Raw genomic sequence first — 13,568 nt, 5'->3', positions numbered from 1 at the left:
AAATAAATAAATATAATTCATTCATTATTAAATTATTACAACTAATAAAAGAATATCTGCCTTTTAGAATGGAAAACTATAAAACTATCTTTGATCTCACATTTATACATTTAACATTTAATAACAAAAGGTTTGCAGGTCTGTGGTCAGAAGGTTTTAGCCAGAGATGTTTTCAAGTCAAACCTTTGAACATTTTCTCACACAAACCCCCAACAACCAGGTCACCTCTAACTCTGCATCATTGGAGACAGGAATCCTCACCTGTACTGTTTGCCTTCTGGCCTAAACCTATACATTAACATTTAATAATTATCTTTCAATATTGTAATCATTATCAACAGTTAACATTTAATTATTTAACATTAAATTCGGGAGCCAAATTTTGCTTTAAATTGTTTTGAAAATTGATTGAAAATTTAAATGTAAAATTTACCCCATTACAAATACATGTAACAAAATAAGCTTTTATGCTCCAAGCAAAATTGTATAAAATTAATGCTGAATTTTTGGTTATGGTTGTTGCACTAAATCTGGTTTAGACGCTTTTCTCCTCACTCTCAGCTGAAGAAGTTGAAATAATATCTGGAAATAATTTTCTAAAGTCACATTTTAAACCTTTTTCACATACAAATAGTAAATATATTTAAATACAAGGCATAAATTCCAACATAATTAATGAGACAAAGTGTAAAAAGTACATTGATGAGTATTAAACTTCTGAATGACTAGAACAGGAAGTGCTTTTATTTTGATATTTCCAGCCGGAAGTGTCCTTGTAATAGAGCAGCTAGTTTAGCAGTGAGAGAATGTTAAAGATAAATTAGACTAATTTTGTTCTACAATGATCTAAAGTCATGTAATAAAGCACATGTCAAATGAAAATGCCCTAGCTGCATTACATATAACGTAGCATAAAATGCACATGACATAAAATATATTGTGAAAAGAATCTCATCTGATATACAGCTGCACATAAGATAAGAGATAGGCTTTATTGATCTCATGTTGGAGAAATTCACTTGTCCCATCGGCTCAATATTCAAAAGTCAGAAGAAGGTGCCAAAGTAGGAAAAGGTGAAAAGATGTTAATTCATGAAGAAAATATAACCTGGAGCAGTTAAAATATTAAGAGCAATATAAACAATGGAGCAAGAAACTATCTATTTTATTAAAAATTAGTAGTTTCAATAAACTATCTTTTTGTACGTTTTATATAACACTCTCTTCCCGTTGGTTGTGGTTCTGCTTTCCTTTTGGGTCAGAGGATTTACAGAACGTGACTGATAATGACTCCTGGTCAGACTGAAATAACTCTGATAGAGATTATTTCTAAGAGTTTAGCTTATATTGGACTGGATGAATAATAGAAAATAACTTTGAATCATCTACCTGCTGGAGGAGATCTTCAGCAGTTCCTGAATCTCAGACGTTCCTCTGGTATGAAGCTCTGCAGCCATGTCCCAGCTCAGCTTCTCCACAACATCTCCTCTCACCTCTGAAACGTTCAAACAGGTTAAAGTCTCAATTTAGAGCTCCAGGACTTTTTATCCTGCTTATATTGTTTAGAGACACAAACTGCGTGAAACACCAAGAAGAGAACAGCTGGAAGCTGCAAAGTAAAATCATTTGGTCCATGTGTGAAACTGACAGCTTCTCCTTTGTTTCTAGTGTCTTTAAAATAAAGATGTTGGCAGATTTTGAGCTTTTCCTTAAGTGAACTCTGCATCAGAGTAAACTGCAGCATGCTCTGATTCCTGCTGGCTACTTTTAGTCCTGGTGAATCACTGATCTGTTAGAAAGTTACATTAAAAAGTCTCGTACCGAACTGGTTTGTGAGGAAGAGGAGGCTGAAGATGATGAGGAGCTGCAGAGGTTTCCATCTCTGCCTCCACGCTGCCATCAGGCTGCAACGACAAGATGGTGAAGAACTCAGAGACCAGGACAGAAAGTGATCACCCGCTGGAGGTTACATGTCTATAAAACACAGAGGAGCTGATTTATTTACTTTACTAACCTGAGAAAAACTGTCCTGGTGAGAGTTTGACTGGAGCTGATGATGATGAAGGATGAAGGTGAAGTGTCTGAAGCTCTTCGCTGTGAGTTTGGTTTATATCAGACAGATTAGATCCTCCCATGGAGGTGGAGTCATCAGAGAAGATCCAGAAATGATGTTAGGAGACAGGAAGAGCTGTTCTTATCCAAACCTTTCCCAAATAATCTCCATGACTCTCAATGAAATATGCTGACTTTTGTGGTCTATTTTTAATATTTACCCTCTAAAGTCCTTACTTATATTACATTCAGTTATGTCACTGATGTTTTGCATCTGTAAGCAAGACGTTAGAAGATAGGGATCCATGTTGTGTCACTCTAACCATGGTGGTTGGCACCAAGTGGAGAAAGTTGCATTTCATGGTGAAAAGTCAAGATTCAAATGTGCAACGTCTCCATCTGATGAAAACTTTAACTTTTTGCCTCAGCATAGTCCAAAATTATTCTGACCAAACGTGAGGTGGTTTGCTCAGGGAGGGTTAGGGTCATCAGATCTGTATTCATCCTTTGAATAAAACCTGGTTTAAACTAGACTTTTATGTCTCTGGAGAAACAAACAGCACCAGACACAATATTTAACCTTCTTTCTTTTAATTGAAAATCAATAATTGTTGTTCAGTTAGAAGTAATTTGGTTTAGTTAATTCATTGGTTGAAGGCCCCATAAGATTTGTAGATCTACCTATTTAGCCTCTATGCTGAGTTGCATTGGTTGGAAAAGATGAAACCTGTAATATTCTGGTGTCGGTTTTATTTTGGAGTCATTTTCCTCTCCTGCTTTAGGTTCTCTGCTTGCTTTGAGTTTTTGTCCTGTCTGGGTTTTTATTTACTGTTAGTTTATCCGGTTTTGTCATTTGTTTTAGTCTAAGCTTTATTTTCTGTTTTAGGTTTTTACTTTAGAGTGATTTTGTTTCTTAGTAAGTTTGGTGTAGTTTCTGTCCACTTGTCCTGTCAGCTTTTTAGCTTTGGTTTTTGATTTATTTCTTGTTTTGATCCTCTGCACTGATGTCTGGTCTAATTACCCACTCTGCACACCTGCCTTACTCCACCCCTGTTGCAATCATCTCTGACCGGTTTCACCTGCTTCCTCCTCCATATAAACTGTTGACACCAGACATCAGTGCCAGGTCGTCTTGTTGAGCATGGGTGAGTCTCCTCCAGCAAGTTTCTGTATGGTTTGCGTTTGGATTTTTGACCCCCTTGTCTCCAGAAACCTGAGCCGTCCCGTTCTGTCTGTTCCTGCCTTACCTGCCCAGTTAGTCTGTTTATTTTTGTGCCGTCTTTTGGTTTGACTGTGTTTTTGTTTTTTTCCCTGTTTTGCTTTTTGCTAATAAAAGAACCTGATCTGAACCTCTGCTGGTCTGGCTGAATTCTGGGTCCCCTGCCTCTGATTCATTACAGAAACCATGTTGACGGACTGGCGACCTGTCCACGTTCTACCCCGCCTCTCGCTTGTTGACAGCTGGAGATAAGCACCAGCACCCCTCGTGACCCCAGCAGGGATAAGCATGACGGAAAATGCATGGATGAAACCATGTTAATGAGAGGTCCAAGAACAGAACCCTGTGGAGTTCCTTACACATACTTTATTTAGCAATAAACTATTCCTTAACCTTTTCAGCTTTGGATCAATAAACTAACAACGGGGGGGGGGGGCTTTCTGACCTCAGACATCACTGTTTAAAGATGATTTACTAATAGACAGAGAGGATTATGCCAGGACCACAGTTATAACATGAAGGCGCTCCCCTGTGAGTGATGCAGCTCTCTGAGTCATGATTTACTTCGTTTTTGTTTTAGTTTAGTTTCATTTTTGTCTTTTCATGAGCACTGCATTAGCATCAGGTGCATTACAGAGACTGTTTTTCTACTGGGACAACTGAGCACCAGGAGACATTCGGACACAAAGCTTCACGTTAGAGGGAAGTCCTCAGCAGGCCGATCTCCTGGCGCCTGAAGGCTGATACGTCAGCAGGGAAAGCAGGTAGGCGCTGAATGCAGATTTCACCAGATGGCTAGCTGAGGATGACTAGCTGCCCCTAACACATTCTTCTCCAACATCCAGTCTCTAACAAGAAATCAATGTTTATTGTGGCTATGCAACCATAATGAAATGTTGGTGGGACAGCGGCTCAGAGTTCACACAGAGAAACAAAATAGACATGATGTTCAAATAGTTGAATGCAACGACGCTTCCTGAGTAGCTAAAAGCGTGAAAATAGCCCTTAGTGTCCGATAGATTTAAATGTCTGAGTCAAAAAGGAGTCCTGACCATTGTGGTGAAGAAACAAATGGTAAATGGCCTTTATTTGTCTAGCTCTTTATGAAATCCTGAGGACCCCAAAGCTGAGGCTACACTGTAGTCCATCAGGGACCGTCTTCATGCAGCACAGCAGGAGAAGAGCTGAGAGCATTCTCAGGCATTGTGACCGCTCTTAGGCTGGTGACACAGGAAACTATAGATGGAAAATACCAGACCAACTCACTCAGACACCCCATTGAGACGATGTCTCGACACAGACAAAATCAAATAGATTCAAAGCTGATCTAAAAGCAGCAAATCATGAAACTCTCCAAAAATGAATATGATTCCAGTTGAACAAAAAATAAAACTAAATTAAATGTGGTTTATTAAATATAAGGTCTCTCCCTCCAAAGACTTTGTTAGTTAATGAATTGATTTCTAATAATCAGATTGATTTATTTTGTCTCACAGTAGCCTGGCAACAAGAGGACTACGTTAGTATAAATGAGTCAACTCCCCCCAATTATTTAAATTTCCACATTCCCAGATCTGTGGGACGAGGAGGAGGAGTAGCAACCATCTTTCAGTCTGATTTATTAATTAGTCCCAGGCCAATTAATAACTACAGTTCTGTTGAACATTTAACCCTCAGTTTCCCTCATCCAAACTGTAAAGCAATAAAACCTCTTCTGTTTGTTGTTTTGTATCATCCACCAGGCCCTTACACTCAGTTTCTGAGTCCATCACTAAACCCAGATTCCGGGCCTGATCTGTAGTTTGTAGCTGTAATAACTGAATCTGCTGCTGACCCTAATCTTTATAGTCTAATATAGTAATTTTTTCTGCATTTATGTTTTAGTATAATATTGGTTCTGGACTTGGTGTGGATGTGCAGATTAACTCTCTAATTTTGTTTAATTTTTTCTATAAAGTTGGCAAATTCATATAGGCCCTGGTAGAGTGGAGCTCTGGTGGAACAATAACAGGAGGGTTTATGAGTTTTTCAACTGTGGCGAACAAAGCATTGTTGATGTTTTTATTTATGATTTCAGCAATGAACGTTTCTCTTGCATGTTTTAGTGATGGGTGATAGCTTATTAGCCTCTTTCTAATTTTCATAATAAACGTGAAGTCAAGTTTTACGTTCAGCCCTGTGACAAAGTTTTCTTTCACGTGTTACTAATGCAGCATTTCTCCATGGTAGCAATAAGAATTGTTGTCTTAATGCCAAAAAAGAGCTCAACAGATTTTACTTTCACAAATGGAGCTTGACTGCTTTTGCCGTAGTGCTTGATATTTACCCAAAAAGCCTAATCAGATTTTATTTTGAGATCATTTCAAATTCAGTGGGCAGAAAAACGGAAAGGTAGAAGAGACAGAAAACAAGTAAAAACAAATAAGACAAGAAGAGGTAAAACAGTAGAGGAGAGGAAAAGGAGAGAACAATATAACATCCTCTGAGTCTGCTTCTACACCTGCAAAGAGGGATATAAAAAGAACAGCAGAAGCAGCTGATAAAGTATTACAGGTACAAACAACCAACACCCTGATACCATCACTGAAGAATATACAGGATTAATTAACACAACATGTCGAAAGTGACAGCTGAAGATTATAACAGAGGTTTATGGATAGAAGTGAGTCTGTAAGTACCTGGATCACCTGTAGGTGTTGGTGAGAGTGAACTTGTGTACTCTGGCTTGCAAAATTCTTCAATCCCCTTGAACTTTTCGGCATTTTGTCACGTCACAACCACAAAAATAGAAGTATATTTTATTGGATTTTTATCTGAAAGACCAACACAAAGAATTTTTCAATTGCGAAGTAGAAAGAACTTTATACACGAAGACCAGGGAACACAGCAGAAGGTCAGGATAACGTTGTGGAGAAGTTTAAAGCAGCTCAGGCTATAAAATTATTTCCCAAGCTTTGAACATCTCCCAGATCACTGCTCACTCCTTCATCTGGAGAAGGAAAGAGAAACACCTGTAAACTCCACCAGGACGAGGCCGTCCACCAGAATTTACAGTCCAACAAGGAGAACGTTAATCAGAGATCAAGAGGCCCATGGTGTCTCTGGAAGAACTGCAGAGATCCACAGCTCAGGTGGAGAAATCTGTCCACAGCACAACTATCAGTCGTGCTTCTGCACAAATGCCTTTATGAAAGAGTGGCGAGAAGAAAGTCGTTGTTAAAAAACGGCTTTCACCTCTGTGTCTGTGGGTATCCACAGGCTTCAATTTGCACTTCACTTTTCTTCATGTTCTGCTGAATTGCTCCAGTGTGGGGAAAAATTATATATCTACTATTTATTCTATTACCATTATAGTATATTCTAATCTATTCCAGGGAATATTCAAAACACTCATTTCTACCTATCTTTGGTTCTCCTTTACTAAAAACCACAACGACTATCTTTCTGATTAGAAACAGCTTGTTTGTCCTTCATGGTGAAACGTTGATGATTGACTTTGATGATAAACTTGAACAAGGTCTTTAGCAATATGACCAAGTTGATTCTGAAAAACTGTAGGTTTACACAGAAGTTTCTGTTTAGTAAAGAAATGATCACCTTAAATAATTTTAAACTCATTTTCATGAACTAAGTGATTTACTAGCTTTGTTGAGTTAGAGCTGTGAGACAGTAAGACTGTGGGATCTGCTTGTTTAACATCTTTGTTTTACATCATCTGACTTGTTGCTAAATAGTAGAGGACCAAAGAACAAAACACAGAACATTAATATAACTGTCACACGTCACCAAGTGTGACCTTTACTTTAAAATCATCTCAGCGCCCTCACCTGGAATCATTATATTATACCTCAGTTGCAGCCCCCGCCCTAAACGTAATGAAGCCCTGAGCAAAGACAGGAGGAACATTTATAGATTCACCAGAATCGCTCAGGCAAGGTTTGTTTACAACAATCTGAATAAATTGAATTGAATTAATTTGAATTTCTTTATTTGTTTATTTATTCTATTTTATTTAATTTCAGTACAGCCCATCAAGAGAACAACAGACATGCGTAGATGGGAGACTGCAGCCGCTGCCTTGCCAGGCGGCGCCTTCTTGCAGAGTGCAGAAAGGGTTACAATAGGATGGTTGAGGGGGAAAAAGTGCATTACTGTCACTGCCTCTCTGACAGTGGGAGTAATGCAACAAAAAACCCTCAGCACAAAAAGCAAACAGAGCAGACACACTTCAGGTGAGAGGGTTTTCGGATGGAGGGCATCCAAGTCCTGTACCCCAAATGAGCAGCGCAAAGCTTGAATCCAACCTAGGTTCCTGTCCCGGGGGGGAAACAATCAGGAACAACAGAGACGGTGAGGAACAGAGGGGTGTATTTATTCCCATGTTCGTGTCTGTTTGTCATTATGAGCCCATGATTCTCCCATAACTCCCCTCCAGCCTTAGTCTTAGTATATTATTGGTATATTATCAGCAGTTCAAGAAGGGCCCTGTTTGAGGTCACAGGTGTCATGAGCGGGGTTAGAGCGTCTTCTTTGCATAAAAATCAGGAGAATTTGAGACAAACCATCCTCCAAGGCTGGCCATCAGGACACCAGATTCAATAACAAGGAGACTGTTTTGTGTCAGACTGACTGCCTTCAAGTCCCTGCTGGTCCGTCTTCATTGCAAGTCCCAAACAGTTGAATCTGTTGAACTTTCTGCTTCACCTGATTGTTCTCCATTCTTCCAAGCCTCTGTTGTTAAACTCAGACCCTCACACTCACCATTTTTCTGCTTCTGCTTCTGCTTCGTCGCCTTTGAGGAAAAAATGTTCACCTGTCCAATATGTCCCACCCAGCACCAGGTGGCACGATGGAAACAGAATCAGATCCAAAACACACCACTTCTCAGTGGTCATAATGTTGTGACTTATTTGTGCATTTCAGGCAGAACCATTTAAACATGGCTGCAGAACGAGCAAGTGGTTCTTAGTGCAGCTTTGCAGAAATAACCTCTCTGGGTTGGGTTATCTGGATTCTGTCTATGATCCAAAACCATGACTTTAAATTTGTCCTAGGTGTGAATAGATGAAAGCTTGGTTCTCTGTCCTGTGTTGAACTGGAGGCCTGTCCAGGTTGGACCCTGCCTTTCACCCAATGGCTGCTGGAGAAAGACACCAGCCCCCCATGAAACTCCAAGGATGGGTAGGGAAAGACGATGAGTTTTTCTAGCCTGGGCCCAGTTATACGGTATGAGTGTGACTGAGTCAGACTCCATCATTTTATTCTTAAAAAAATAAGTAAACCCAAAACAGATGCAGAACAAGAACATTATGACCAGCTGCGTGGAGTCCCTTTGTTTTTCACAGTGAAACCTCAAAATTTGCTCCCGCAACTATCTCTATCAGATAAAAACATTTCTAAAGAAGCACCGCTAAGGTGTGGTGCAACGTTCTGACCATATCTGAGGTCCAGTTTCCCCAGGAAGTGAACACCAGCTGCTGTTGGTCCCCTGACGTGGAGATCCTATGTCACAGATAACCTTCTGGAGCAGGAGGCTGGTTTCTGAGAATGTGTGTGTGTGTGTGTGTGTGTGTGTGTGTGTGTGTGTGTGTGTGTGTGTGTGTGTGTGTGTGTGTGTGTGTGTGTGTGTGTGTGTGTGTGTGTGTGTGTGTGTGCGCGTCTACTTGCAGCTGAATGAGAACACAGTTCTCATATTTTACCACCAAAATGAGGACTTTGATATAAAGTGAGGTAATATAAAGTGAGGAAATTTTTTTGGTCCTTACTGATTGGGGGGGGGGGCAGGGATTAGGTTTAGGTTAGGGTTAGTTATATACTAGTAATGGTTAGGTTTAAATTAAGGCTCAAGTTTAGGCCATAAAAGGGTTGAAAATTAATGGAAGCGTCCTCGAAAGGTATTTAAAACAACCTTTTTTGGTATTTTAACTTCTGGGGACCGATGGACCTTATGGGGACCAAAGCCTGGCCCTAATGCGAATTGTTTGGATAAGCAGTGGGATTTTATTTTAGTTTAGAAATACAAACTTGTCTCTGTGTGTAATAAGAACTTACACATAGTTTAACTAAAAATATGAGATTTTACTTGTTTTTTCTTTGCAAAAAGGAACACCAGAGATTCTCTAGATGAAAAGGAATAATACTCTTTTTGTATTATATCCTGACTGATATTTATAAATTTAGCACAGAAATGAAGTTCACTTGTTTCGTGTTTAGCTTTTTTGTGTTGTTTGTTTACTGTAGCAATAAACTGGCCATGGCAGCCTCAGAGTTTCTGTTAGGGTGGTAAAGGTGGGACATGAGGTTTAGTGTCAATACAATTTATTGTTAAACTTCAGTTTATGCATTAACGTTGTCTAGGTTTTGCACAAACATGAAATTTCATTTAACTATTTTTAGAAATCAAATTTTCTAAAAATTCAACAGATTCATGAAGAAGTTCTGTCAAATGTAAGAACCAACACAACACAAACTAAGTTCTGAATTTTATTTCTAGGGTCAAAATGTTGCTACAAATGAAATAAAAATTTATTTTTATTCATTTCCAGGTGGCTAAACGCTTAAAAGAAAAACCTCAGTGAAAACCTTTAATGATTCCCTCCTCAGGTCCAGAAATCACGTGGTTATTAACAAGTAATTCTAAAACTTTTAGCACAAACTGATCAAAATGTTTGTAAAAAAAGAATTCAGACAGGAACATGATAAATTAAACATATAATATATAACACAATTTAGAAAAAGAATGAGGAGCATGACAGATACTGCCTATGATGTAGAGAAGTTGCATTTCAGTCCATATATACAGTAAATATATAAAGTTTTAGGTAGGTATGAAAAATGCTGCTAATTATGAATGCTTTCAAAAATATAAATTGTTTTTTTTTTATCAATTTACAAAATCTGAAGTGGACACACACAATAACAATATTCTGCCTTTTTCCATCAATTCTTATAGGTGGAAAAAATCTGGGATTCTGCAAAAGAGACCAGAAATACCAGCCTGGGGCTTCAAGAATAAAAGAGTTGCAGCTTTCATAATAAAAGTTTAAACTTGCGACTCACAAAAACCTTCAGATGTATAAAAACGTTCATAGATGCGTCTCCACACACATTGGCTTGATATATCTGTAATGGACCTTAGGAGCTGGACTCAGTAATTCACACAACACCTCGAGTTCATTAAAATTACTTTATTAAAAGTAATGGTGTAGCTTAAAAGGCAAACCTCAGGAAACAGGATTGGTTGCTCTGCAAAGAAGAGAGACGGGTTAGTGGCTGTGAGCTTGCAGGGGAAACTTAAAGGTACACAAGAAAAGCCACTAACCTTAAATGGATCCGTAAAGGGCGTTGAATCCAAAGCCGGGTCCTTTCTCTTGAAGGGGGCAGGTGATATGGGAAAAGACAGAGGCAGTCCAGAGTCATGGATGGAGAATCGAGAGAGGGCGAAGGCACAACAGGAGAAATCCAACAGATCCAGTCCGAGTCCGTTTCCAGAGTCCGAAATCCAATTTCCAACAAGCAGAGGTACAGAGAGGACAGAGCAGAGAGGCAGGGTGGAGAGACCGGCACAGGTTGTTGTCCAGAAACTGAGAACCGGTGAAGAGACCGAGAAGGACAAGGCAGCACAGGCAGGAATCCAGAAAACACTCAAAGGTCGAACACAGGCAGGCTAGGAAATGAAGATCTACTAACACGAGGCTTTTGAGAAGCTGGCACCAGCTTGCTGAGGATGGCAAGCTTGAATAGCGCCAATAACAGGTGCCAGTAATTAGAGAACAGGGCCACCGTATAGAAAGCTGAGACAGGAAAGAATAAAACAAAGTCAAAAACTGTGATTACTACAACATCCAATAAAAATACCCAGAAGGCCACCAAATGGACTAATAACCATGGCAATAGAGAGACAGCAAAGCAGCAGCATTGAGTGACATCAGCGATTCATTATAGAAACTTGCTAAAAATAAAGTTTGTCTGCTTATAGCCTTGAGTTCTACAATGTTTAAACATTCATATACAAATTGGTCTGGCTGCTGCATTGAGCTGATTGTAGCTTCACACTGATTAACGTAAAGAACAACACATTTTTGTAACGATGCAAATATGCATATATAGATGTGACAGTGTCAAACACACAGACAGTTACGCACAATTATTAGCAGTAAGGGAAAAAAACGGAGTAGAAGAAAAGAACAAACCGCTCTAATCTAAAGTTAGATCCATAGAAACACTAAGAGTTTCATGGTGCACCTTTGTTTGGACATTTTCTAGACTTTTCCACCTCTCATCCAGCCCAGTTTTCTCCAGTCATCACTCCTCTGCAGCTCACTGCCACCTGCCGCCTCTAATTAGGTGAAACTCAGTCCATCTGTCAACCAGCCTACTTAAAACCTCCTCAGTCTGCTCATCCCTGCCGGAACATCCTTCTTCCCTCATCGCCTTCCTCGCCGTCTCCCTCGCTTCACGCCTGCCTCGCTCTTCATGGCCAGCCTGGGAACTCTCACTGCTGAGCTGCCACTTCCCTGCGACCCCCCAGCGCTCACTCGCCTGCCCAGGAGGCTTCCTGGCTCCCTTCGCCTACCCGGCTCCGCAGCGCAGCACCCACAGTCCTGCTGCTCCTGCTGTCATCATCTACCTGCTCCAGTCCGGTACAGCTCTCTGGTTTTCATCCTCCACAACCCATCACCTCTCAATAAAACTCTTAAACGTGGCTGAAATCAGGTTCACTAGATCAGTTCCTGACAAAGACTGAAAGGTGATGTTAAATACCAGAGTAAATATTGACCTAACGAAGAAAAAAATTGGATAGTGGGAATAAATCCAGCCTATTTACCCAACACACCGTAACAGAGTATGCAAATTTTTCCATAACGTAAGAAGCTTATAATAACATTATACAATGTGTACGGTAGTGCAGCAGCATCCCAGCTGAGGCATGTGCAAGTTACCTTTGCATCTGGGAACAGTGCAAACAATTACTGGCTGCATCAGAACCAGTGCAACCATCAGTGTGATGTAAACAGTTATTACGTTTGTTGGGAGCAGCTAAGATTATAAAGTCTGACTGCAGCCGGGAGGAACAATCTGCTGAAACGCTGCTTAGAGCGTTTCAGCTCTACTTTCTTAAGACTAAGAACATAGAGAACATGGACCCGGTTCTGAAGTCCTCACTAAGACTAAGAACGTACAGAACATGGACCCGGTTCTAAAGTCCTTCCATGGCTCCCTGGATCTCAGAGAATAGACTTTAAAATCCTTCTGTTAGTCTATAAATCCCTGAATTAGCACCTAAATCCATCACAGACTTGTTATCAGGGCATCAACCCTCCAGACCACTCAGGTCTTCTGGCTCCAGCCTGCTCTGCAGAACCAGAACCAGACATGGAGAAGCAGCATTTAGTTCCTATGCTCCAATGAACTGGAACAAACTTCCAGAAAACTGTAAAAGTGCGGAAAGCCTGAGTTCCTTTAAATCAAGATTAAAAACACATTTGTTTAGGATTGCCTTTACCTGTTCTAGTTAACTGAATCACCACTTTTTTGTTCTAATTTCTATCTACATTTTATTCCTACTTGCTTTTATTCTGTTTTAATTTGCTATATTTTAATCATGTAAAGCACTTTGCATTGTCCCTGTAATGAATTGTGCTATATAGATAAATTTGCCTTGCCTTGCTTAGAGCATCTGGGATGCATTAGTCTGTCAGTGAAGGAGCTCTGCAGCTCTGCAGCAGCTCCATGGATGGAGGGGGAGACGTTGTCCATCAGTGATGTTATTTTCTTTCCTGTCCTTCTGTCTCGCACCACCTAACAAAAAAAAAAAATGACCATCCATTGTGCACAAAGCCCCCTCTTATTGGCGGAGGAGGGACATGGCTGAGAACGTGATTGGAGCGTGTTTTCAGAGATTCTGCTGGAACATGATAAAGAGGGGCTTATTAGCAGGTTCTGATTGCCCCGGGCTGTTATTGTTGAACTGGACCCAGCAGAGAAGAACACTGGGAGGAAATGCGTGTCACTGGCGCCATTTCGGGTTCAAACTTCACTTCGTTCTTTGTAACCAGAGCGTTTATAAGAGGGAGCTGATTGAAAGGTCGGGTCATCCCTGAGATGTTTCAAGGCTTCGGTGTTGAACGACCTCATTCATGTTGTTCAGAAAAATAAAAGTCCGCTGAACTGGGGCTCTGATTTGCTGTGAGGAGCTTGTTTCCAAATGTAATCAGAGCCATGATGCTATGATCCTTTTCATATTAATTATAATTATTCTCATCATTATAGTTGTGTTGGGAACAAATTAAGATGT

At 40.1% G+C, this 13,568-nt stretch overlaps 1 long non-coding RNA gene across 1 annotated transcript; it reads right to left on the bottom strand.

Moving 5' to 3' along the window:
• Window positions 1-1,380: 1,380 nt before the first annotated feature.
• On the bottom strand, window positions 1,381-2,232 carry LOC105916627. The gene is made up of 3 exons (XR_004932191.1): window positions 2,015-2,232; window positions 1,822-1,904; window positions 1,381-1,495 (listed from the first exon to the last, which is right to left on the bottom strand). It is a non-coding gene; the product is annotated as an uncharacterized LOC105916627 (long non-coding RNA).
• Window positions 2,233-13,568: the final 11,336 nt, after the last annotated feature.

This window comes from Fundulus heteroclitus, chromosome 12, assembly GCF_011125445.2.
Source record: "Fundulus heteroclitus isolate FHET01 chromosome 12, MU-UCD_Fhet_4.1, whole genome shotgun sequence".
NCBI lineage: Eukaryota > Metazoa > Chordata > Actinopteri > Cyprinodontiformes > Fundulidae > Fundulus > Fundulus heteroclitus.
The sequence above is the reverse complement of the archived record's forward strand: the minus strand, read 5'-3'. Positions and strand labels throughout refer to the sequence as shown.